Source organism: Ambystoma mexicanum, chromosome 7p (assembly GCF_040938575.1).
Source record: "Ambystoma mexicanum isolate Mex_15411 chromosome 7p, UKY_AmexF1_1, whole genome shotgun sequence".
Taxonomy (NCBI): domain Eukaryota; kingdom Metazoa; phylum Chordata; class Amphibia; order Caudata; family Ambystomatidae; genus Ambystoma; species Ambystoma mexicanum.
Window position 1 is genome coordinate 264,927,655 of NC_090939.1, and position 23,413 is coordinate 264,951,067.

Below are 23,413 nucleotides of genomic sequence, written 5' to 3' on the forward strand. Positions count from 1 at the left end.
TGCAGCATATCTTTGAGTGTCTGAGAATACAGCAATATGAGTATAGTTGATTTCCTCCTTTCAGCCCTAAAGCGCCGAAGGGTGGCCCACCTGCGCATTTGGTGCAGCCAATCATCTTGTGTGTTTCGTGGAACAGTATGTTTTTCATTTCAGTTTGTACCTGTGACCATTGTAAATATATATGGCAGCACTACTGCATGTTTTTCATTTCACTGCATATTTTAAATTAATTTCATTTCACCCCTATGACCCTATTGAATATTATCCAATGTGCAGTAGGTGTGTTTGTTGGTGTGTTAGGGGCTGCAGTATATTTGTCATAATATTTTGGGGCCATGCCTAGTGTGTAATTATTTTGGTGCATACATGGGGCTATGGATTTTGTGTGGAACAGTGTTCATATTGCTGAATATTTTTCTTCTTTTATTTTGCACTTCTGACCTTAGTGCACATGACTAAACAGAGGATTTGTGTGGTTTGTGGAATTTGTTTTGCTTTGTTTTGTCCCATGAACCGAATGTGTTTGACTGAATGGGGGCGTGTGAGCGTATGGATGCAATTTCAAGCGTAGCTGAATATTTTTAATTTCTGTGCATATTTTTTATTTTATTTTTCCCTCCAACCTTATGGCACAAATATGATGGCCTTAAAGCATATTTTGTATAGCAAATCATATTTTGTGTTTTACCAAATATATTTAATTTTGCAGCATATTTGTATTACATTTTAAGCCCAAACTCAATTAAATATTATTGTGTGTGTGTAAGGTGGGGGCTGTGGATATATTTTGCTTTTTGCAGTATATTTAAAATTGTGTTTTTCACCTCCTTCGCTGCTGCACATTTTTTGAAATAATATGCATATTTGCTCTTTACCATTGAGTTGGGTAACAATAAATATCTGTTATCTGTCAGTAGTACCAAGCGGCCCCTCTGGGGCTCAACGTGCCGTCTACAAATACACCTGATATATGTAATGTTATGTACATAAAAAGTGAACATCTTGAGTTTGGTTGAACTGATTTTTAAAACATTTGTGCCATGTACCACTTCAGCCGAGGTCTGTGCTAAAAATCACACAAATCGAACAGATGCTTTTGAAATATCACAGGCATTTTGCAGCCAATTTGTGGAACCCAAAGCAAAGAAAGATTTTTTCAGAAATAATTTTAGTCATTAAAACATTTATTAAACTTTGCATAACGTAGCACAAGTCTTGTTTCAGAGGAAAACATGTTTTTCCTTGCAAATGGTCAGTTTAGCTGAACAGTATAAGAACCAGAAACGTTATTGTATGTTCAAAAAGGCTTAGAAAACCCTTCCACTTGAAGGATGAAAGAACAATAAGCCACTTGTGTTGAATAAGCTATGTATAAAATGGTTTGTTTGAACTGGTAGAAATATTTCCAGCAGAATTGACCGTAGTCATTTTTGCCATGAATATGGTTTTACTGCGAGTGGGGGACACTCCCTCCCCCTGAAGCCCAAAAATACCAAACATGGGGAGCGGGGGACTCCCCTGCAACCCCTGCTCTTCATGTTCAGTATTTTTAAAAATCGATCGAATGGTACTGGCCAAAACCAGTCAAATGTACCATTCAATACGATTTTTTTCAATCAACTTGAGTAATTCCTATAAAATAGCATTGTTTTGTGAGACAAAGACAATTTTCTGGAGCTCGTGGTAGGGCAGAAGGCAGAAACAGACCGGTTTGTGACATTCTTACAGATGTTTTATTGTCTGTAATCTTTGGATTTCCCTGCCTGACAAAACTAACCAGGGTGCTCATCGTCGATTGTGAAGTCCAAAGTAAACAGTGTGTCCTCCATCCAAAACTAAGCTGCACTGACCCTACCACTAAGATGAAACTACCAAAGCCCAAGAGAATGACTCCTCTCCCCTGGAAAGGTTTTCCAAGCCTTAATATATAATTCTTAAATAGTTTTTTTGCCATCTGTTGTATCACATTTTCAGTTACTTTTGGGGACTTTTCCAACTCCCTGCTACCCCTTTCTCTTGACTTTGTAAACTCTTTGGTATTCATTTATTGTGCTTTTCTCAAGTGTCTCTGAAAAGTCTCTCTAGTATCACTGGGTAAATAGAACCGGACTTTATGTTTTTCCTATTCTCCATCTTCTTATGGTTGTTTAACTCCTCTTGAATAAGATATCTTATATCAGAATTCCTCTTTTCTGTTTTACTGATTCTCTCACTGGGCCAAGCATGACAGACCCAGTAGTTTTTCTTATTCTCTTTGCCACTGAGATAAGTAGGATAGTTCCACTAATGTTTCTCTTTCTCTGGGTTATTTCTTGTGTTATTGAGACAACGAAGATAAGTTCTGTAATGATTCTCACTCTCTCTGTTCTTTCTCGTATCACTGGGACGAGTAGGCTGAGTCGGTTACCAGGCATTTGGTCGAAAAAAATTGGTCGACCAGACAAATGGTCGAAACAATTTGGTCGAAAACCAAATGGTCGAATTTTTTATTTTTTTATTTTCACCCCCTTTTTTTTGGGGGGGGGGGGGTCCCCCCACCAACCCCCTTTTTTTTCTAAAAACCCATTTTTGTAAAAAACGAAAACCCGAAAAATAAATATATAATTAAAAAAAAAAATTCGACCATTTGGTTTTCGACCAAATTGAGTTGACCAAATGTCATTCGACCAGTTTTAGGTCGACCAAATGTCTGGACACCGGCTGAGTCCTATGTTGATTTTAACTCTCTTGTTTCTTTCTTGTGTCACTGGAAAGAGTAGGCTTAGTCCTGTGAGGATTATGCGAATAATATTCTGTGCTTGCCTTTCTCATATCACGACTACTGGAACAAGTATAATTCTGGTACTCGTTATACTTGTGTTTCCTCCTGGGTCTCCTGCCGTCCCTGTTACCTTCTATTCCAGGGGTTGGCATTAACAGGCTTGCTTGCAGGATAGGGACTTCTCTTTGTTCAGTCATGACACCTTCTGCGTTCTCTCCGACTCTCTCTCCTTGTCCGCAACAGCCTGTTGCCAGCATTGCTGTGGTCTTGGCGTAGTTACCAGACTGCACAGCCCACCTCCTTTCAATCACGCCTCCACTCATGACTAGCTCTCTTCTTGGGGGTTTCCTTCCCCTGCTCTCCTCTTCATTCAGCTTTCCTGGAGCTTTCCTTTCCTCGCATGCCAAATGGTTGCTTCCTCAACACAGAGAATATCCCGGTTTCGGTCAGCTTCCACAGCAATGCTGGTTTGAAACTCCTGGGTTTCAGTTCTCTCTGATAACAGTCCTTCTTCCCTTTTTTATGAAACATTGCTGGGCTTGCCCCTTTGGAGGATTATAGCCCTTTTTCTCTTCCAGTTCATGCGCCCTCCATCACTCGCTCATTCCGCCTCATCACAGTATTGCTGGTTTCCATCCAGTGAGCAATCGGTATTACTCGCTTACTCTTCTTCACTGTAGTCTTACCAGCTATTTCTTTAGGATGGATTTTAAATCCTATGGTACAATAACAAACAGTGGCTTGCTCTGCTGGGTCTTTCTGAAACCATGATGTTACTGTTGGGCCAAGAGTGAGGGATTTTGGGAGTTCCTTTGCAGAACAGGAGTCCGTGTTCCCAAGAGGGAAGTCTCTCCCTCTGAGGTCCCGCTTGCTGCCACTCCTAGCTGGAATGTTGCGTAGCGGGCTCACCTCCCTAGCCTCACAAGGAATGGCTCTCCCCTGGGAGAATTTACTGAATCCTGCAGTTCATTACAAGCAAAAAACTTCATTTGGGCTAATTGGCATACGCACTGCCCACCATGTTTTGCTCATGCGGCTCGGAACTGGACGTGGACTTCCAGTGAAGGCAACTGGGTGGCACTGTGGCATATGCAACTTGTTTCAAATGGTTTATTATATTATATATATAATGCCATCACACTAGAGCATGGTGTTATTTATGTTACCAACAGGTTTCATTTCCTATCCATAATACATGCATGTACAACAACTGAGTTAGTTATGCATATATAAGTATTGTGAGAAACCTGAAGGTGTCTCACCCGCTAGTCCCCAGGGATCTGTCATCCAGGTGGCCAGGACACGGCTATCACTTTTGGATCCAGTTCTTGAGGGTGGACCAGTGCAAGAGGATCACCTGGATGAGGGGTCTTCGGGGAGTGGAAGTGGGAGACCAGACAGTAAGATGCGGTATCCCCTTCCCTGTAACACCTTTTCCCCATCCTACCAGGTAGGATACCTAGGAACTCAACCCCTCCCTTTCCCGACATGAACACTTTCTCATGGATATTTCACCGTGAGCGAGAATGGACTAACACCAGAGCTGCATACCGCACATGTTCCGACACCACGCTTAGGCAAGGTCAGGCAATAATGGATCATTACACACACCTGACTTTCATCACACTTCCCAACACAGATAAAAGGCGGAGCACGAAAGCACACTTTGATCGAGGCAAAAAAAACGTGGAAGGAAGTTTAATACAAAGAGAAAGACGGCAAAACCAGAGAAGGTTGCCAGAAGGGAAGCACCCTTGACCTATAAAGACAGTTACTTTCAAGAGTCTTGGAAAGTAAGAAACCAAAGACCAGGAACAAAGGCTGATCAAACCTGCACAGTGTTTTGGAGCAATCAGGCTCTCCCGCTTCAATAACGAAGGTGGAGATGAGTGATTGAGGCTGTTGTACTGTGCTTAGCTCCTACAACCAAGTGCCCTCAGAAAACACAGCACAGCCAGTGAGTTGGAGAAACTTATACCAGAACGGCTTGGGTTTTCAACGAAGGTTGCAAGTGGCAACTTTGTATAAAGAGAACAGTGTTTGAGGCGTTGGCAATGAGTGACACAGGTATAGTTTGAAGCCAAAGAAGTAATTGAACTTTTTGATTGAACTTTGGAAAGCAATCCAAGATACCATACACAGAGTGGTCGGGCGTGTGGTGGGCACTCATTCGAAGGTCTCTGTTTGGTATCCAACTGATGCTGAGTGTGAGAAAAAGGAATGCTGATATCGAAGTGGTCATGCAACAGGTCTTGCTAAAACCTGGGCACATTCAAAGGTCTTCGATAGTTTAAAGTACATCACAATTGGCCCAAGCCCGGCTGAGGGAGACTAATTGCGCGAAAGAGAAGCATTTGAGCCCGGCTGAGGGGCATGAGGGGTGAACCATGAGTCACCTGAGAAATAATTATCTGAACATAGTTTGGAAGTATCTGAGCCTGGAAGAGGGGGATACAACATTGAACGTTTTGTTTTGAAAAGGGATCTGAGCCGGGCTGAGGGGGATCCAGGGTAAACAGCCAAATTGTGTGCTGGAAAAGGAAAAGAAAATGTTCGTATTGTTTTTGGTATACCAGGCCCTCTAAGTCAAGATACTTGTAAGAAGTAAAGAGGCTTGGACACAGAAGGTCTTGAACTGTGAAATTGGAACTGTATCCTCGTGTTGCAGAAGCCAGAGTGTGTGCTTTGCTCAAGGGAACCACCTTGTCCCGTGTTGAAAACGTGGGAAAGGGAGCCCAATGGCCCGAACGTCCTGACTTATCATTTTGTGAACACTTCTTTCTTTTTCGTAAACATCATCCCACCTTATTTTGTAAATTAGTGGTAAGGAATGGCAATCGTTTTTTTTTTAGTATAGGCTTTTTTTTATTTGACAAGACTCCACTAGGACTGCATTATTATTATTTGATGGATGTAGCTTGCTCCCATGTGTAGATTTAGGTTTAGATAGGCGTTTATCTCACTCTTGTGAAAGTTCAATAAACACCCTTGAACTGTGGTCACTTTTTGCCTGTCATACTGTTGATACCATGCCTTCCTTACAGTATGCATGAGCTGATTAATGTGTACATAGTTAATGAGGACTTGTATATAGTTATTTAGAGTTCAGTGCAGTAGTACCATTCCAGTATGGAATGAGAAGGCTCTGGCAAGAATAAGAGAATGTTAGCTTTCAAAACTCGTGAACTGTTTGCCCTGCTGAAGAGTTAGGGGCTGCTGTAAAGAGTAGAATACAAATCCTGTTTGTCCAGACTCACTGGCGGCTCTGTGTGGTCTGTCAGCTTCATACTAGTGACGAGGATCAAGAAAGGCACAGCAGCCCCAGCCTGGAGTTCATTTGAAACGTCAGCGTGAAGGAGGGAGTGAAGGACGTGGCAGCGGTGTATGGCCCTGTCTACAGTGAGCGCTTGGTCCTGACAAGGAGCGTGAAGAAAGCGCCTGCCCCCACCTCAACGCTAAATCCCTGGTTGCTGTGACTGCCATTTTGTGATCAGGCGGTTGCTGGGATATGTGCATAGGGCAGTGCAGTCTGCCATTTTGAGGTCAGACAGGATTTCGCGTGATCACACAGCCACCATGTTGGAGCGGAGAAGAGGTATAAAGTTGTCGAGTGACAAGCGTTAGCTTGTGTGTGGGGAATAGAAATTTCTGACAATTTCTTTGTGGACGGAAGTTTGTTGTGCTGACGGATCACAAGCCTTTGGTGGACATCTTTCACAGGAAGGTATTGGATGGAATTTCAAGGAGGAATGTCAGATGGATATCCTCCGTGCAGGGTTTGGATATCGAAGTGAGGCATGTTAAAGGAGAACTAAATGTTATAGCTGATGCGTTGTCGCACAATCCTATAGATGAGGATAGCGCTCTGAGATGTGAGGAGGAAGGTGAGGTGTTTGCTAACTGCATAGTTGACAAGGAAGATAAACGGAGAGAGCAATGTGAAAAAGATGTGTTCTATGTGATGGTGGCAAAGTTTGTCCGGAGGGGTGGCCAAGAGATGAAATTGATGAAGAATTGAAGGGATACAAGAAGGTAAGGCAAGAATTGAGTGTGGACAAGGGATTGTTAGCTCGAGGTGAGCATATGGTTGTGCCAGAGGGCATGAGAAGTGTTGTGTTAAGGATTGCTCATTTTGGCGTTAGCAAGACAAAGGGACTCATACATCAAGATTTCTGGTGGCCAGGGATGGACTTGAGGCATTGAGGTGTTTTTAAAGGAATGCAAGGTCTGCAAGGACAGTGACAAGGTACTAAACACCAGAGTGCCTCTCATGAAAATTGTGGAGCCTCCAAGTTCTGTCTGGGATGTGGTGGCCTTGGTCATTTTGGGTCCCACATCTGTTAGGGTGGCACAAAGTGCATACGTAATCGTTTTGGTGGATCTATTATCTAAGTTGCCGAAGGTGTGTATAGTGAGGGATGTTGGTTCTCGCAGTATTGTGACATTTTTGGAGTCAGTATTCTGGAGAGAGGGGTTCCCCAGAAAAATAGTGTCGAACAATAGTCCCCAGTTTGTGTGGAGAGAGATTTTTTGGAGAATAATGGTATAGGACATTCAAGGACCGCATTGTTTAACCCTAAGGGTAATGCCACTGTCGAGAGGTTTAACCAAACGCTGATGGATGCAATTAGGATTGCCATTGCATCTGGCGGAGATTGGGAATGGGCGGTTATGGAGCGCGTGATGTAGTATAGGATTTCTCCACACCAGGTAACGGGTGTTTGCCCATTTGGGGTATTAAGGAAGAGAGTACCTAATTTGGGATTGCATCCGGGGTGGATGAAGACATTTGTAGGAGTTCATGAAGATGTACATGTGGGGGCTCTGCAGTTCAGGATACTAAATGCTCAAAGGAGGGTAAAAGAGAGGTACGATGAGAAGAACTGCATGAAGGAATAGCTAGTAGAGGAGGGTATGAACATGAGAGTTAAAAAAGAGAGAAGAGTGGACAAAGGTCTTACAAAATATTCGGATTTGTTGAAAGTAGTGAAGGATTTAGAGAACACAGTGAAGTTGAGCAATGGAGAGAAATGGAGTAAAGAGAGAGTAGAAATTGCTAAGCAATAAGCTTAAAGTTTAATGCCCTGAAAGGGAAGGAGGTGTGTTATGTATGTTACCAACAGGTTTCATTTTCTATCTCTGATACATGCATATACAACAACTGAGTTAGTTATGTATATATAAGTATGCATGAGCTGATTAATGTGTACATAGTTGATGAGGACTTGTTTATAGGTATTTAGAGTTCAGTGCAGTAGTAGCATTCCAGTATGGAATGAGAACCCTCTGGCAAAAAGAACAGAATGTTAGCTTTTAAAACTGGTGAACAGTTTTCCCTGCTGAAGCGGTTGGGGCTGCTGTAAAGAGTAGAATACAAATCCTGTTTGTACAGACTCACCGTCAGCTTCATACATGGCCAATCATGGATAACACAAAGGGCCTCATTACAAGTGAGGCGGTAAGGGGTTAACAGCGCCAGTAAAGGTGCCTGCACCGTTAACCCTGTAACGCCTCATTACGAGGTCCCCTGTGGGACTCGCTCTGGACATCTGATCAGACAAGAAGTCCTTTGCGGGTCCCGTGAGGGGACCAGCATGCTAACAACGGGCCCATCATTAACGGGCCCATTGTTAGCATGCTCCCCATTCCCATTGAGCCCTATCCGGGCTCAATGGGAATGGGAATGGGGATGGTCCGGGTTCCGTGAATGGGTAAATACCGGGCCCTCCAAAGTCAGAATGGCCCGGTATTTCCCCATTCAGGGACCACGGACCAGGACCCGAGTTTGGAGGCAGCCATGCCCTTATCGGGGGTAATGAGGCCCAAAGTCTTTACAGAGTTTCAGAAAATAACATTTCTTAATAACCTTTGAACCCTTGCACGAAAAAAATCAGAAATAATTCAACAGTAAATATTTGAGGTACCTGCTTGTGAATGAAAGGTTTCATAGTTTTAAAAAAATGTCTTTGATCGAGTTTTGAAAAGCTTTTAACATGAGGTTTTCACATTTAAAAAAAACATATCTTTTCAGGCTAACTATCTTTAAATTGGCCTCTTCGGCTTTGAAGATTTTTGGCCTGCACTTAGATACTATCGTAAATTGGTGCACCAAAAACAAAGACTAATTGCTTTTTTCTAATAGAAACTTACGTTAAAACAATGATATTGTGCCATTAACACACAAATGGTGAACACATTACCACGCAATGCTAATTAAAATACATGCTAAAGTACACATGCCACACAACCAACCTGCTATAAACCACACTCCACAGAACAACCAACTGTATTGCTGAATGTGGAACATTGCAGAAACTGAAACTGCATAAACACTCACACACAACAGCATGCACCTTAGAAGCAACCCACCAACGCAAAGAACATCAATAATATACAACATAGTGTGTGGAACACAGATTAAAAGTACAAAATAATACAAATAATACAAATGACGTACGCAAAGCTTACAACATCTCAATAAAGCTTCAAGCTCATAAACTTAGAAATACATTTCATTTATTGCACCTTTTGTAAATTATATTTAAACATAAACATAATACAGAATGTATGCTTCAAATGACACACAATAAACACCAACAATAGATGGAAATATACAACGTACTTTAAGCAACATACAACAAAGGTACGACTTTGTACTAACACCAACAAATGGCACAGCCTGAATGTACAACTGTGTAGTAAAACGTAACCCCTCTCAGTACAGCACATTATGAAGGCCTTAAATAGTATAACCAAAAGTGATGGGTGGATGGTTTTGAATACATATGAACCACTGGCACTGCTCTGGGCAACCTTCAACACCATCGTTCTTTAGCCGTCGGCGCCATATTTGAACAGTCAGGCACTGTCACCAATGAGAGCAGCACAGCCGTAACTTCTAGGCCAGGTCTCCTCCGCACGGAAACACAAGCAACCCCTGCATGGTTCCCTAACAGGGACCGACGTCTGGGCATACCCTCTTTCACAAAGGGAGACAAACTATAACTAGAAAAGTGATGGTTGGTAAATTATGAATAAACTTGAACCACTGGCACTGCTCTGGGCAACCTTCCACACCACCGTTTCTGAGCATTGCAAAAGGAGTCCAGCCACATGCAAATCAGTCAGGTACTGACACCAATGGGAGTAGCCCAGCCGGAACTGCTAGACCAGGTTCCCTCCGCGTGGAAACACACGCAACCCCAGACATGTTTCAGCTTTGTTGGGCCTTATCAGTGAGGTGCAGCTTGGTTCTCAATGGCGCAGCAAAAAACGAACCCACATCTGGGCATACCCTGTCTCACAAAAGGAGATAAACTATGACCAAAAAAGTGATGGGTGGAAGGTTTTGAAAAAATCTGAACAACTGCCACTGCCCTGGGCAACCTTCCACACCACCGATTGTTAGCCCGTCTGGGTCATTGCAAAAGGGGTCCATGCGTATGCAAATCAGTCCGGTACTGGCACCAATGAGAGCAGCCCAGCCAGATCTGCTAGGCCAGGTCCCCTCTGCATGCAAACACAAGAAACCGCAGACAAGTTTCGGCCTTGTTGGGCATCTTCAGTGAGGTGCAGCTTGGTTCCCTATGGAGCAGTGAGCAAGGCGCCCACGTCTGGGCATAACCTCTCTCACACAAGGAGACAAACTATAACCAAAAAGTGATTGGTGAAAGGTTTTGAATAAACCTGAACCACTTGCCCTGATATGGGCAACCTTCCACACCCCTGTTTTTAGCCCGTACACTTCATTGCAAAAGGGACCCAGTCATATGCAAATAAGTCAGGTAATGCCACCAATGTGAGCAGCCCAGCCCAAACTACAAGGCCATGTTCCCTCCGCACGGAAACACAAGAAACCGAGACATGTTTCAGCCTTGTTGGGCCTCATCAGTAAAGTGCAGCTTGGTTCTCTATGGTGTAGTGAGAAAAGGTCGCACGTCTGGGCATACCCTCTCTCCCTATATCGCGCCTTGAAACACTTGTGTATAGACGCATTATAAATGCCATATCATATCATATATCATATCATATCATATCCTGCAGGGAGACAAACTATAACCAAAAAAGTGATGCGTGGAAGGTTTGGAATACATTCTGAACTACTGGCACTGCTTTGGGTAACCTTCCACACCACTGCTTTTTAGCCAGCCTGAGCCATTGCAAAAAAAGTCATATGCAAATCAGTCAGGTACTGTTAGGACTGATTTTCACTACTCTGGCCTGGTGGACGGATGTATAGAAGGCCAGCCTAGTTTCGTGACAGGGACAACTCTGGGAGCTGTAGAAAGGGGTGGACTAGGAACCAAAAGAGGCCCTGGAAATAATGTTCAAAGTAGCCCCATATTACACATTTTCAGCAAGCTCAACCTTATTCCTATGAGAAAATGTGAAAATAGAATAGGTTACCACGTAAATGAGGCCCAGGGTAAAGGTGAGTACTGGGAAATCTCCAGAGTTCCCTATAGGCCAGGCCACCTCAGTTCAAGGAAGGTGGACAAGTGGTCTAGACTAAGTCTCAAGAGGTGGTGAAAAGTCAGTGAACACATTTAGGCATTCAGTTATAAAAATACTTATTTATTTATGGCAATATAACACTATGCAAATTACTACTGGCATGTAATATTATCACAAAACACTAAATAAAAGACACCATTTTGCTAGACTGGAACAGATTAGTGAGGGGCTTCTGGGATCCAATGAAGAGCTCCAAGTGGTAGAGGACCAGTTATTCTAAATAACCAGTGTCCCCAACGTTTGGAGTGCTTGCATGAGAAGTCCATGGCAAAGCCAAACTGTTGTAAACGTTTCTAAAAGTGACCAAACATTTAAATGGGAAGATAGGGGTTCTGCTAAGTATTGTTACAACTCACCCCCCATACTCCGATTCTTCTTAGTACTTGGCAGGTCTTCTGAAGATGGTCCAAGGTAACTTTTTCCACCATCAGCTTAAGCTCTTGATGCCCAGGGGTTGCAGGTTTGAGCACTTATACAGTCAGCAACAAATTCTGGTGCAAGGTCTTCAGGATGGAGAATCCAGAGGAACTCAATGCAGGCCCCTCTCAGCACAGGACTGGATGCAGGAAAGCTGTTTTGGACGATGGCCACCGATGCACAGTGACTCAGGGGAACACACTTGCTGCGGTCAGACTTCACCTCCTATCTTGTGTCTCGTTGATGATGGGACCACAAAATTTGACAGAGGTGAATCTTGTAGCATAAACTGGTGGTCTCTCAAGTTGCAGGCCTCAACATGGAACGGCGATGTCTGAAGCACGGTAGTCTAAACTCTGAGCTAGTCAGCCACTGGGCGATCCAGGAGCACTTCCAAAGGCCCTTCTTCACAGGACTCTAAGCTGACGTCAAGGATGGATGTTCCCACCAATCCAAGTGTCATGGCTCCTTCGCAGGAGTGCTGGAGATCTTCAACAAGACAGGGCTCTTCCAGGACAGCAGTAGAAGTTGGTCACCAGGCATTCTTCCAACGTGTCCACGGTCTCCTTGCAAGTCTTGCAGCTGGACAGGATACTTGTCTCGTTGGAATGGGTGCAGGAGTCCTCTTCTTATCCAAAAAGCCAGCTAAGAGCCGTAACTCCCAGTAGCCAATCAAAGATCTGGCCCACACACACACACCAGCAGTGGTCCGATCAGGACCACTTGTGGCACAACTCATGCATAACATTCACACATACTGAAACCAGTTTGTGTATTGGGACGATATATTAACTACAACTTAAATAACGTTTTTTCAGTACATTTCAAAGGTTTTGTTATACCATTGTTTTTTTATGGGCCACTAGCCATAGCCTTCCGCCATGTTCAGTGGCCATGGCCTTCGGCCGTTTCCACTATACATGTCCCTCCAATATGTTTCTTTTGGGCACACTAGGTGGCCATGGCCTTTGGCCGTCGCCGCTTTACATGTCTTTTGGGCCCACTAGCAGGGCATTTGGCTCTGGCTAGGGGGCATGGCCTTCAGCCGTGCCCACTGTATATTTTAAAACACTCCCGGGCCACAAGCCATGGCCTTCTGGATGTCCACTGTACATGTTCCCCAATATCTTTCTTTTCGAAAAACACTGTCTTTTGGACCCACTAGCCAACAAGGAAAATGTCCTGTGCAAAACAAACCTATAAATTACTTAATAGGTAATCTGTAAAAGTATTAATTTAATGCAAAGGCTATGAATCTACATCAAAAGATTACACCATATGACGAAATAATGAACAAAGGTGAAAAAGGAAAAAACATTTTCAATGTTCATACGAGCTATATACTGCAAAACCCTATCCCTACATGCACAACCCATGCCGCAGGTCTTTCCACCTCCAAAAGGACCCTAAACTGGGCTCAAACCAGCACAAAGCTAATACCAACATCACCAGAGGCACTCATTCCATCAGCATGAGGCTCCCTGCAGAGGTCAGGGGACCTACAAGAAGCATTCAGGATCAACCAAATACTGCTCACATGACCTCTGACCTCAACATCACAATCTTTAAAAGGTCTTTCCACCTTTAAAAGAGGATTTAACTGGGCTGACAGCAACACTAAGCTCATGACAACAACACCAGACGCACTCATTCTATCTGACTGAGGCTGCCTGCAGAGATGGCCTGGCTCCCCCACTGGCTCCTGCTGCTAATCGTAGCAAGGCATCCTCCCTCAAGCCTGCTCCCTTCAGCCACCTGCACCACCATAAAGCGACGAACAGGGCGCAGGTCCAGAACTCCATCTCCTGCCCTGCCCTGCTCTGTAGCCACAGGCTGGTGGTCCCACCTCCCCTTCAAGCATTGGATGTTCCTCACCACTTCCAATACTTGACCCCTTTTTTTGCGCGACTCAGCCCTGTGAGACCCAGCAGACGGCCTACAGGTAAGGGCCAACCTCAAGCCTTTCCTCCAGCCTCTTTTCCTCTTCCCCTTTGAGCTATTGCTTTGCTGTGTCCTGCTACTTGCTTGTGAGTACCAATTATGTCTTTGTTCGACCCCTCCCTCACTGTGCCCTGCCCTTACTATCTCCTGCTTTCTCTTCTATTTCTCTCTTCATTCTTCTCTACTCAAAACTATTTGAGCTCTCATTCTATCACTATCATCTGTTTTCCTGACACCACCCCTCTTCTCGCTGAACTACTCTCTCTATTCACAAAACCTCCAGCCCTAACTTTTATCACACTTCCTCTTGTTGCATCTAACCCCAGCACCTCTCTCCTTCACAGACTGAACATCAGTATGCTTCTGCATCTCACTCTCTTTATATTTCTCTTTGGAATGCACAATCTGTCTGTAGCAAGGCTTCCTTTACCTCTGACTTCTTTCCCAATGTTCCCTCGCTTCACCTCATCACCCTTACAGAAACTTGGATTTCTCACTCAAACCCTTGCTGCCCTTCACAACACTGCCTACACCTTCAACCAATCTCCCCTCCCAACACGCACGGGTGGTGGGGTAGGACTATTTGTCTCTTCCAAACGTTCTATATCTCCTACTCTCCTATCTCCCGTTAGTTCTTCCTCTTTTGAATTCACTATCTCCACAATCACGCCTCTCTAGGGCATTCATATTATATCTCACTATTGGCCTGCTGGTCCTGCTGGTCCATGTCTCCCAACTAATTGACTCCCTTCCTCTGCATTACCACCTCATTGTCACTGGTGACTTTAACCTCCCCTCTCTCACCACACCTTCATCCACTGACTTTAGATTTGTTCTCCTTAACTACTCACTCAATTCTGTCCACTCTGTGCCTACCCATTCAGATGGTTACTCCCTTGACCTTATTCTCATCTCATCTCAACTCTCCGCCGCTAAGATCTCCACTGCTCCTTATACCTCTGATCATCCCATCGCCTTTGCTTCAAATGCCACTCCTACTTCCACCCCACTCTCTCCATCTACCTGTCAGGAACCAGAAAGGGACTTGGACATTATGGCACAAATGGAAGCAAACAGCAGCCCATTCCTGTTTTACACCACCATGGTGGCGACCGGATCATCCCTCTGCCTCAGACCTAGCATAGTGTTTCAGTGTTCCATTAAGATGGCGCTGTGTGTCCTCTGCACATTCAGCTGCAGTCATGGAGCATATCAGCTGCCAGCAACGTAAAGCAGGTTGCATCGCTACTCTCATAGTAGGATGCTGTTTTCCCTGTTCTTGCCTAGCTTTTCCTGTGCCTAGCTTTTCCTGCTCCCTCCTCGTGCCCACTCTCATTCTTTTCTTGCCCGTTATTTTTCTACCTTGTTTCTCATTCTGGATTCTTACCGGGTTGCTGCCTGCTCTCAGCTGCCTAGACCTACTCTATGGGGAATTGCTTCCTCCATTCTTGGCCATCCTTGCCCACTGTCTGAGCTTGTGATCTCGTCCCATGGCAGCTGTACACCAACAGGATTTTTCCTGGGTCTACACAACCTCCTGCTGTTTTGCCTTTCAGGGGCGGGATAGTCCCAGGAATTCTTTCACAGACAACCAGCTCCATGCCAGGACCTCAGGTCAGTGAATTCTTTATGACAGATCCCATGGTTCTATGTGAAAAGACCTCGTTACAAAGATCTCAGGAGAAAAAGACTGATCGTATTTGACCGTTCTTCCACTGATCAAACACCCAGCATCGAAGCCTGCCTTTCTTTTCTTTGCCCTTCTTTAAAAAGAATTGGGGGTTACACCTTTGATCCCCCCATTGATCCTCCCCCATCCAACCCTCACACTCTCCCACACTATTAACTCATAACCAGGGTTTTACCCCCAGAACCTCCCTCTCTCAGCGCCCGCTGCATCCCTCCCCACCAAAGACTCCCCAAAACTAAAAACACATACATGCACACAAGACACACGCACACACACACTTACCCATTCTCCTCTGCCTCCGCTTCCGGGTCCCGCTGAGCCTTTTAGCCCCTGCACACACTAGTGTGCGATAGGGGCCTGACAGTTACATTTAGAAAGACTGCTCCATGCGGTCACGAAGCAATCTTTCAAAAAAATGTTTTATGTCGTTCTTTAGAAAACAACATCTTCACTTAGGACCGAGGCAATGCCCAAAAATGAACAACATGGAACAATTGCAGCAATTAGTGCGGCCGTGCAGACTGTTCTCGCAGAAGTCCAAACTTTGAAGGATGAAAATGCTGCATTATGACCGACGGCCGTAACACCTCATAAGGATCCACTGGCTCCCCTACTAGAGGGTACATTTGATGGTAACCCCAAGAACCTGGAGGAATACATAGATGCCTGCACTATTCAGTTTACATTTAAACAGGCCCTTTTCCCGATGGATCAGGTGAAGGTTGGGTATATGATTTCTAACCTAGCAGGAGGGGCTCTAGCTTGGGCAACCCCCTTGGTCACCTCAAATAATCCAGTTTTGGGTTCTTATGCAGGCTTCATTGCTAGTCTTTGAACAATGTTTAGATGGGAGGAAATAAAAGTTTCAGCGCAAGACAACTGTTAGATATCGGGCATGGTTCTTTGTACATCCTACCCTTTGTTACTCAGTTTAAACAGTTAGCTGCTGTTATGGCATGGCCAGACAATGCTTTGTTAACAATATTCCAGCATAGTCTATTGGAAGAGTTGAAAGATGAGGCCGCTAGAATTTCCCGGTCCGCCAATTTAGTAGACATGATCACACTTGTGATGCAAATGGACTACCGACTCCATGAAAGATATGCTGAACAAAGGAAGAACCAGACTCCACGTGTCTCCATGGATATTCCCACACCCATTCCAAAAGTATCCTCAGAGGAAGAGCAAGTTCAGACTGCTTGAGGTCGTTTATCAGCATAAAAACGCAATCAACACAGAAATCAAGGTCTGTGTATGTATTGTGCAGCAAAAGACCATTTGGTATGCGAGTGTCCCCTGACTCCTCTTAGGCATTTGGGAAATCTCACCTCCCAGTCATAGAGGAGACCATAAAACGGGAAGGTAATTTGAGTTCACAACTAGCTACTAGTCAAACCCAAGAGCTTCATTATGTATCCATAAAATATATATTGAAGACATGCCAGCATTGAAGCCCATGTCGGTTCCAGTCGAGGGGGTGGATGGTACCCCCTTGTCTTCAGGATCTATTAAAGAAAAAACAGAACCACTTACCATGTCTATTTCATCTCATAAGGAGTCCATGAGATTCGATTTGATAAAAGCAGCGCATTATCCCATTATACTGGGATTACCCTGGTTGAGACTCCATGACCCTTTTATCAACAGGACGGTGGTGTCCATATTTATAGGGTCTGAACATTGTGTTCACAGCTGTTTGACCACAGGTTCAGTAGGTCTTCATACACCCACAGTCCCAGGAAGATGTCATAACGATTCACGATTCAGTCTCGATTGACTTAATACATTTGTTACCACAGCAGTACGCTGCTTTCCAGGATGTCCTTTCAGATAAACAGTGCAATTAGTAACCTCCACATAGATGAAATGACTGTGCCATCAACTTGCAGACAGAGAAAGATATGCCCTTTGGAAGTATGTACGTCTTGTCTGATCCCGAAAAGGAAGTCCAAATGCCCGGTGGGCCTTTCTTATTTTCATCCCCAAGACGGACACCAAAGAGCTGGGGCCTTGCATCAATTGCAGGGGATTAAATACGATCACCATTCCAGATAAGTATTCTATGCCTCGATCTAGACCTAGCACAGTGGTTCAGTGTTCCATCAAGATGGTGTTGTGCGTTCCACACGTGTTCGGCAGCAGCCTCGGAGCATATCAGCTGCCAGCAACGGTAAGCCCGTTGCATCACTACTCTCATAGCACAACACTGTTTTTCCTGTTTATGCCTTGCTTTTCCTCTCCCTAGCTTTTCCTGCTCCCTCTACATGCCCCCTCTCATTCTGTTATCATCTATCTTATTCTGCCTTGTTTCATGTTCTGGATTCTTACTGGGTTGCTGCCTGCTCTCAGCTGCCTATACCTACTCTACAGGGGATTGCTTCCTCCTTTCTTAGCCATCCTTGCCCTCTGTCTGAGTTTGTTATCTCATCCTGTGGCAGCTGTACATCATCAGGGATTTGTTTTACCTCCGGAGGGTTTTCCCTGGGTCTACACAACCTCGTGTTTTGCCTATCTGGGGCGGGATAGTCAGAGGGATTCCTTCACAGTCAACCACCTCCAGACCAGGACCTCAGGTGAGTGAGTTCTTTGTTACACTACCACTTCCATTACCAAGCACAAATTTCCCTCCTCCATATCCCTATCTACCTCTGTAACCTACACCACTCTCCCTCTCCCAATGCAAAATTCACTGTTCCACCCACTGATAAAAGCTTGACTAACTTTAAAGCTGTTCTTAACGGTCCCTTCTCTGTTCACTTCCCTCTTACTACATTCACCCCTAAATCCACCCTCTGTGGCCTTGGATTACACCTGCCATCTGCACCCTGAAAACAGCAATGATGAAAAATCGTTGCACTTGGCAAAGATCTAGACACTCCTTGGATTCCCAACTCTACTTGACTGCTCTTCTAAACTACTCTTCTGCTCTCGACTCTGACAAATGTAACTTCTTTCTCTCTCTCATTTCATCTCAATCCTCTCAACCTAACCCCTCCAAAAATATCTCAACTCAATTATCTCCCCTCCTAAAACTTCCTAAACCCTCCTCCATTTCTTCTAATGTTTCTGCAAATGATCTAGCTCTCTACTTTGCTTTAGAAATGCCCAACATTAAAAATACCCTTGCAAACTACCTTCTTTCCCCACCTGCTCACTTTTCCCCACCACCTCTACCCTCCTCTCCTGTGACAATGTCTTCCTTTGCCCCCACTGACCTTGATGAGATTCCTATGGGGGCTCAAATGGGAATGGGGATGGACCGGGTCCGGGTTCCTTGAATGGGGAAATACCAGGCCCTCCAAGGTCGGAATGGCCCGGTATTTCCCCATTCAGGGAACCCGGACCCAGGGCATGGCTACCTCCAAACTCGTAATGAGGTCCTTCATCTTCTCAACATCAGAAAAATGAGACATACTCTTCCCTCCAACACTGATAAGCACCTAATCTTCTCTTTAGTATTCTCTCGATCTGACTTCTGTGCCAATCTACTGTATGTTCTTCCCAACTATGCATTTACACCTTTCAATTCCTCAACCTTGGTGTCCGCACACTCTACAACCTTCCCTGCTTTACCTCCACCTCCCCATCATGTTGTGAGTTAGGCTGGTGATCTATGAGACAGGGAGCAAAGTATAAACTCATTGTCATCATCTTCAAAATTATACACAGACTTGCCTCACCCTACCTATCGGCCAATCCCACTCCCTCCTCCTCCTCCCCTGCTCTCTACAATCACCCTCGACTCACCTCCTTGCCACCTCTTGTGTTCCTTGTGCTACTTCTCATTTCCGCTTTCTTCCTCTTCTACCACCCTTACTCTGGAATTCTCTTACTCTCCCTCGCCACATGACTCCCACTCTATATCTATTTAAATCCAACCTCATAGTTCTCCTCCTTTCTGAAGAACCACATGCATAGCATTCTATGCCAGCACAACTCCCTGTTCTCCTTCCCGCCTACCTCTCTAGAAAAATCCCACAGCACTTATCCCACACCCCTTGATCCCAAAACTTAGCACTTTCTCCATTATCCCATTCCTATATCATGCTCTACTATCCTTGTCCATGGTTTATGTTTCTATCCCCCTGCATCACCTGATCTTAGTTCCACATCCTCTCACTCATTGTTAGGGACACTGGTCCTCTACTCTGTAAATCAATGTTAAAAAGTTTTTGTGCCAAAAATGCATTGTTTTCCCTATAATTTTAATTAAAAAAAGATTATAATAATAACTCACCAAGCAGTTTACTTTGTACCCCGTTTACCACATGTGTTAATTGAATATATTCTTGTTCAGTGAAATCACTGAATCCCATTCTTCTAACAAATTGCGTCCAACCGGGGTAGTCTTTTACCAATGAGGTAATGATTAAGATGTGAGAAATTCTGGGTGTAAAATTAAAGTTACATATCACCTTCAACCTGCCATCCTGCAAAGGGGGATAACAATACAATAAAACAACTGGGACTTGTGATTATCACTGGTCTTAATGTCTCTGAGATCTACCTCTATTTCTGCTACTAAGATGTCTCCTTTTGAACTCATGACAGGTAGAAAATGGTCTTGCCTCAACATCTGTTCTACCAAAAACACAGGAACAGACATTGATCAATGCCCCTAACACTGATGAATGTATAGAAAATCTTCCAAAACATGCTCAACATGTATTTGCATATGTCCAAAGGAATCTGAAAATGTATGTTTTAAGCATGAAGTCTTACTATGACTTGAGGACTTCCCAAAAAAGTATGAGGTGTTTGGCTATGCCTGAATGATCAAAAAACAGAATTACTTCTGTAGGTAGCACCTAACACCATCAAGAAGCTTGGCAACTCTTATGACTCTATGGGCCTCATTATGACCCTGCCGGTCCGGAAACAACAGTGGCGGTAAAACCGCTCCCACCGTTGTTTCCGGACCAGCTGATTCAGAGTCCTGCAGGCGGGAGGTGTCACTCCCGCCAGGTCTGACCTGGCGAGATTAACACCACCCGCATGCAGGCATACATGGAAACACTGGTACTGTTATAGACGGAACTAGTGTTTCCATGGTCCCCATCCCCATGGAATCCTATGGGACTCCATGGGAATGGGGATTTACAGAATTCTGCCTCTGGTGATTCCGGCAATCAAGGAGGCGGAATGGTATTACGGGTCCGGCAGCCTGCTGTTTTTTCCGGCACGGCTACCACTGGACTCGTAATGAGGCCCTATGTCTATAAATACTTATTCTATCCCCATATTTAGGAAAGTCAAATCACTGGGCATCTACCCCAATACTGAGAAGAATAATGGATGCTCAGGTCTCAGCCACTGTAAACTTCAGCCATTGCTATCTCCGTTTGCTTCATCAGATCAGACCATTTATCTCTGATTCCAACACTGCCACTATAGCCAGGGCTCTCCAACCCAGGCCTCTCTATCACTGACACCTATATCCACTCCTCTAAGGTCATCTTTAATGTTTACCTGAATGGCACCGTATTGGTCCAAGGCCCTCAGGCCAACCTTCTCCTCTTTGATAGACACTTCCTGCACCTCATCAATGTCCTTTCATCTCCTGTTGTTCCTTCTCTCCCTTCTTCCGCTTCCTTGCGCCCCCCTCTGCCTCCTCCTTGACTACCTTGCCCTCTCCTCCTTCTTCTTTGCCCCCCCTCTGGCTCCTTCTACACCTCCGCAGGACGTACCTCTGATTCGGAAGTCTTTCAAGACTGGCAACCTTCTCCATATTGCCACTCTCAACACTCGCTCAGCTGTCAAACACTCCTCTGACATCTGTCGCCTCCTGGAAGAACTTGATCTCCATGTCCTTGGTCTAGCTGACACATGGTTCACGGCCAGCTGTGTCACAAGCTTTGACACTCTCCTCCCTGATGGCTACAATCTCCTCTTCGTGCCAGATCCAACCGTTCCGGAGGGGGTGTAGCCTTGATCTTCCCAGAGTGGATTCCTGCCTCTGTCATTCCTATGCAGACCTACTCCTCTTTCGAATGCCTTGTCTGCAGGCTCTCTCTCTCCTGTCCACTCTCTTACCATGACTACTATCTATCAGCCACCTGGTCAGATCACCTCCTTCCTCTCAGAGTCGGCGGACCTCTCCTCCTCCCTCCTGGCCTCGACCACACACTCCTCTTTCTTGGAGACCTTGACATCCACCCGGATGCCTTCTGTCCCTCCTCTGGACTGTTTCGCGACCTCTGCAACTCTCTCTTTCTATTTTCCCCTCTTGACCGACTCACTCTGCAGTGCACACTCTAGATGTTCTGATCTCCTCCGACCTCCACCTCTCTATCCCCCTCACCACTCCTCTCTCCTGGAGTGATCACGTTCTCCTTTCCCCCATCTCTCCCACTCTACCCCTCAGGCTAAACCAACTCCAGCACTGCCACCTACTTTCTCGGTCATCCAGTCCATGAAGCGTGTGTCAGTTGAGGCTTTCGCTGCCACTTTCTCTCCCCTCCTCCTCCTCTGGCTGACTAACATCATGACACAGCCCTTTCCATGCTGCACTCTTCTATCTTTGATACTCTTGATGTTCTTGCCCCTGTCATGAGGATGCGCATGAAGCCCAAAGTCAAGTGCAACTCCTGGTATGACTTTGACCTTGTCACCCTTAAATGCATGTGCAGGGTGGCTGAGAGGAAATTCCTAGCTTCTTGCACATCCTCTGACAAACTGGCCTGCCGCCTGCTCCAAAGGCAATACCGGCTCTCTGTCCACACTAAGAAGAGAACCCAGATCCAAGCCCGCATCTCTGCGGCATCTAACAACTCAGCTGAATTCTTCAAAATCTGCAAGGAGCTGGCCAATCCTGTGGCAGTCTCTACCTCTCCTGTCCCCTCCAAGGCCCTCTGGATGGCCCTAGCTTCTCTTTTCATCTCTAAAACCCAGCACATCCTGTCCACCCTCTCGTCCTCCTCCCTCTGCTATCTCCTTTACCTCTGCCCCACCGTGATCACCCTGTGGCCACCTCTCCTCCCTCTTTCTCTTCCTTTCCTCTGTTCTCCCCTGACGTGGTTTATAGACAAGTCCGATCTATGACGGTTTTGTCAAAACAGGTTCTTCCCTGTTCTTCTAAAAGCATAAAGGACCACATTGACACCATCACTCCTGCCCTGGCTGACTTCTGCAACCACCCCTTCGCCACTCGAGCCTTCCCTTCCCCCCTGAAGCACTCTCTTGTGCACCCTCTTCTCAAGAAACCCTCAGCCGACCCCTCCTGCCTGGCTAACTATCACCCGATCTCCATCACTCCTTTCCTGGGTAAACTCCTAAAAATGCTGGCCATCTCCCAGCTTAATCTTCACACTGAATCTGTTGGTTGTCTCCATGACCAGCAGTCTGGCTTTAGAGCAGCCAGAAGCATGGAAACTGCTATCCTGAACATCTGGATCAGACGTCAGCAGCTGATGTAGAGCGATCCTCCTGAAATCTCTGCAACCCCATGCCTATATTAATAAGAACAGAGGAATTCAGAAGCCCCAGGGAAACCCTCTGGGGAAAAAAGCCCTGATGAACGGAGTGTGGAGTGTTGGGTCTTTGGATCCTTAAGGCGGCAGATGGTTCAATGGAAGGTCATCAAGTTTGTGTAGCTTGGAGACTTCTAATATATAAGAGAAAGGTAAGTTTTAAAACTATGGAAAGGAAACAGAGTATTGAGTAATTGAAGAGAGGAGTGCCTTTCAGTGGACTGGGCAGACTCAAAGGAACAGGGAAGATATGCAGGTTTGTAGTACATTTCTGATGGGAATACAGGATTTAGTCTGCAGTTTAATGTCTGTGAGAGAAAGGGTTTTAATGTAAAAGAAGATAGTAGTAACCTGTCGGCAGTTGTTCTGAGCTCGCATGCGTGAGTCGAGGAGAGAAGCGAGATTTTCTGTGTCCGCAAGTCGGTGAGCTGAAATGACAGTGTGTATTAGGAAGACCGCACCTGAAGGAGACTGCTGGGAAATAGGAAGTCTTCCTACTGTGTTCGCAGAGGCTTCGAGGCTTGGGTAACTCTTTGAAGGGAGTGTGAGTAAACACGGATCCTTCCGAGCCGAATGTAGAAAAAAGGAGGAAGCCACGGGTTCGGATAATATATTGGAAGG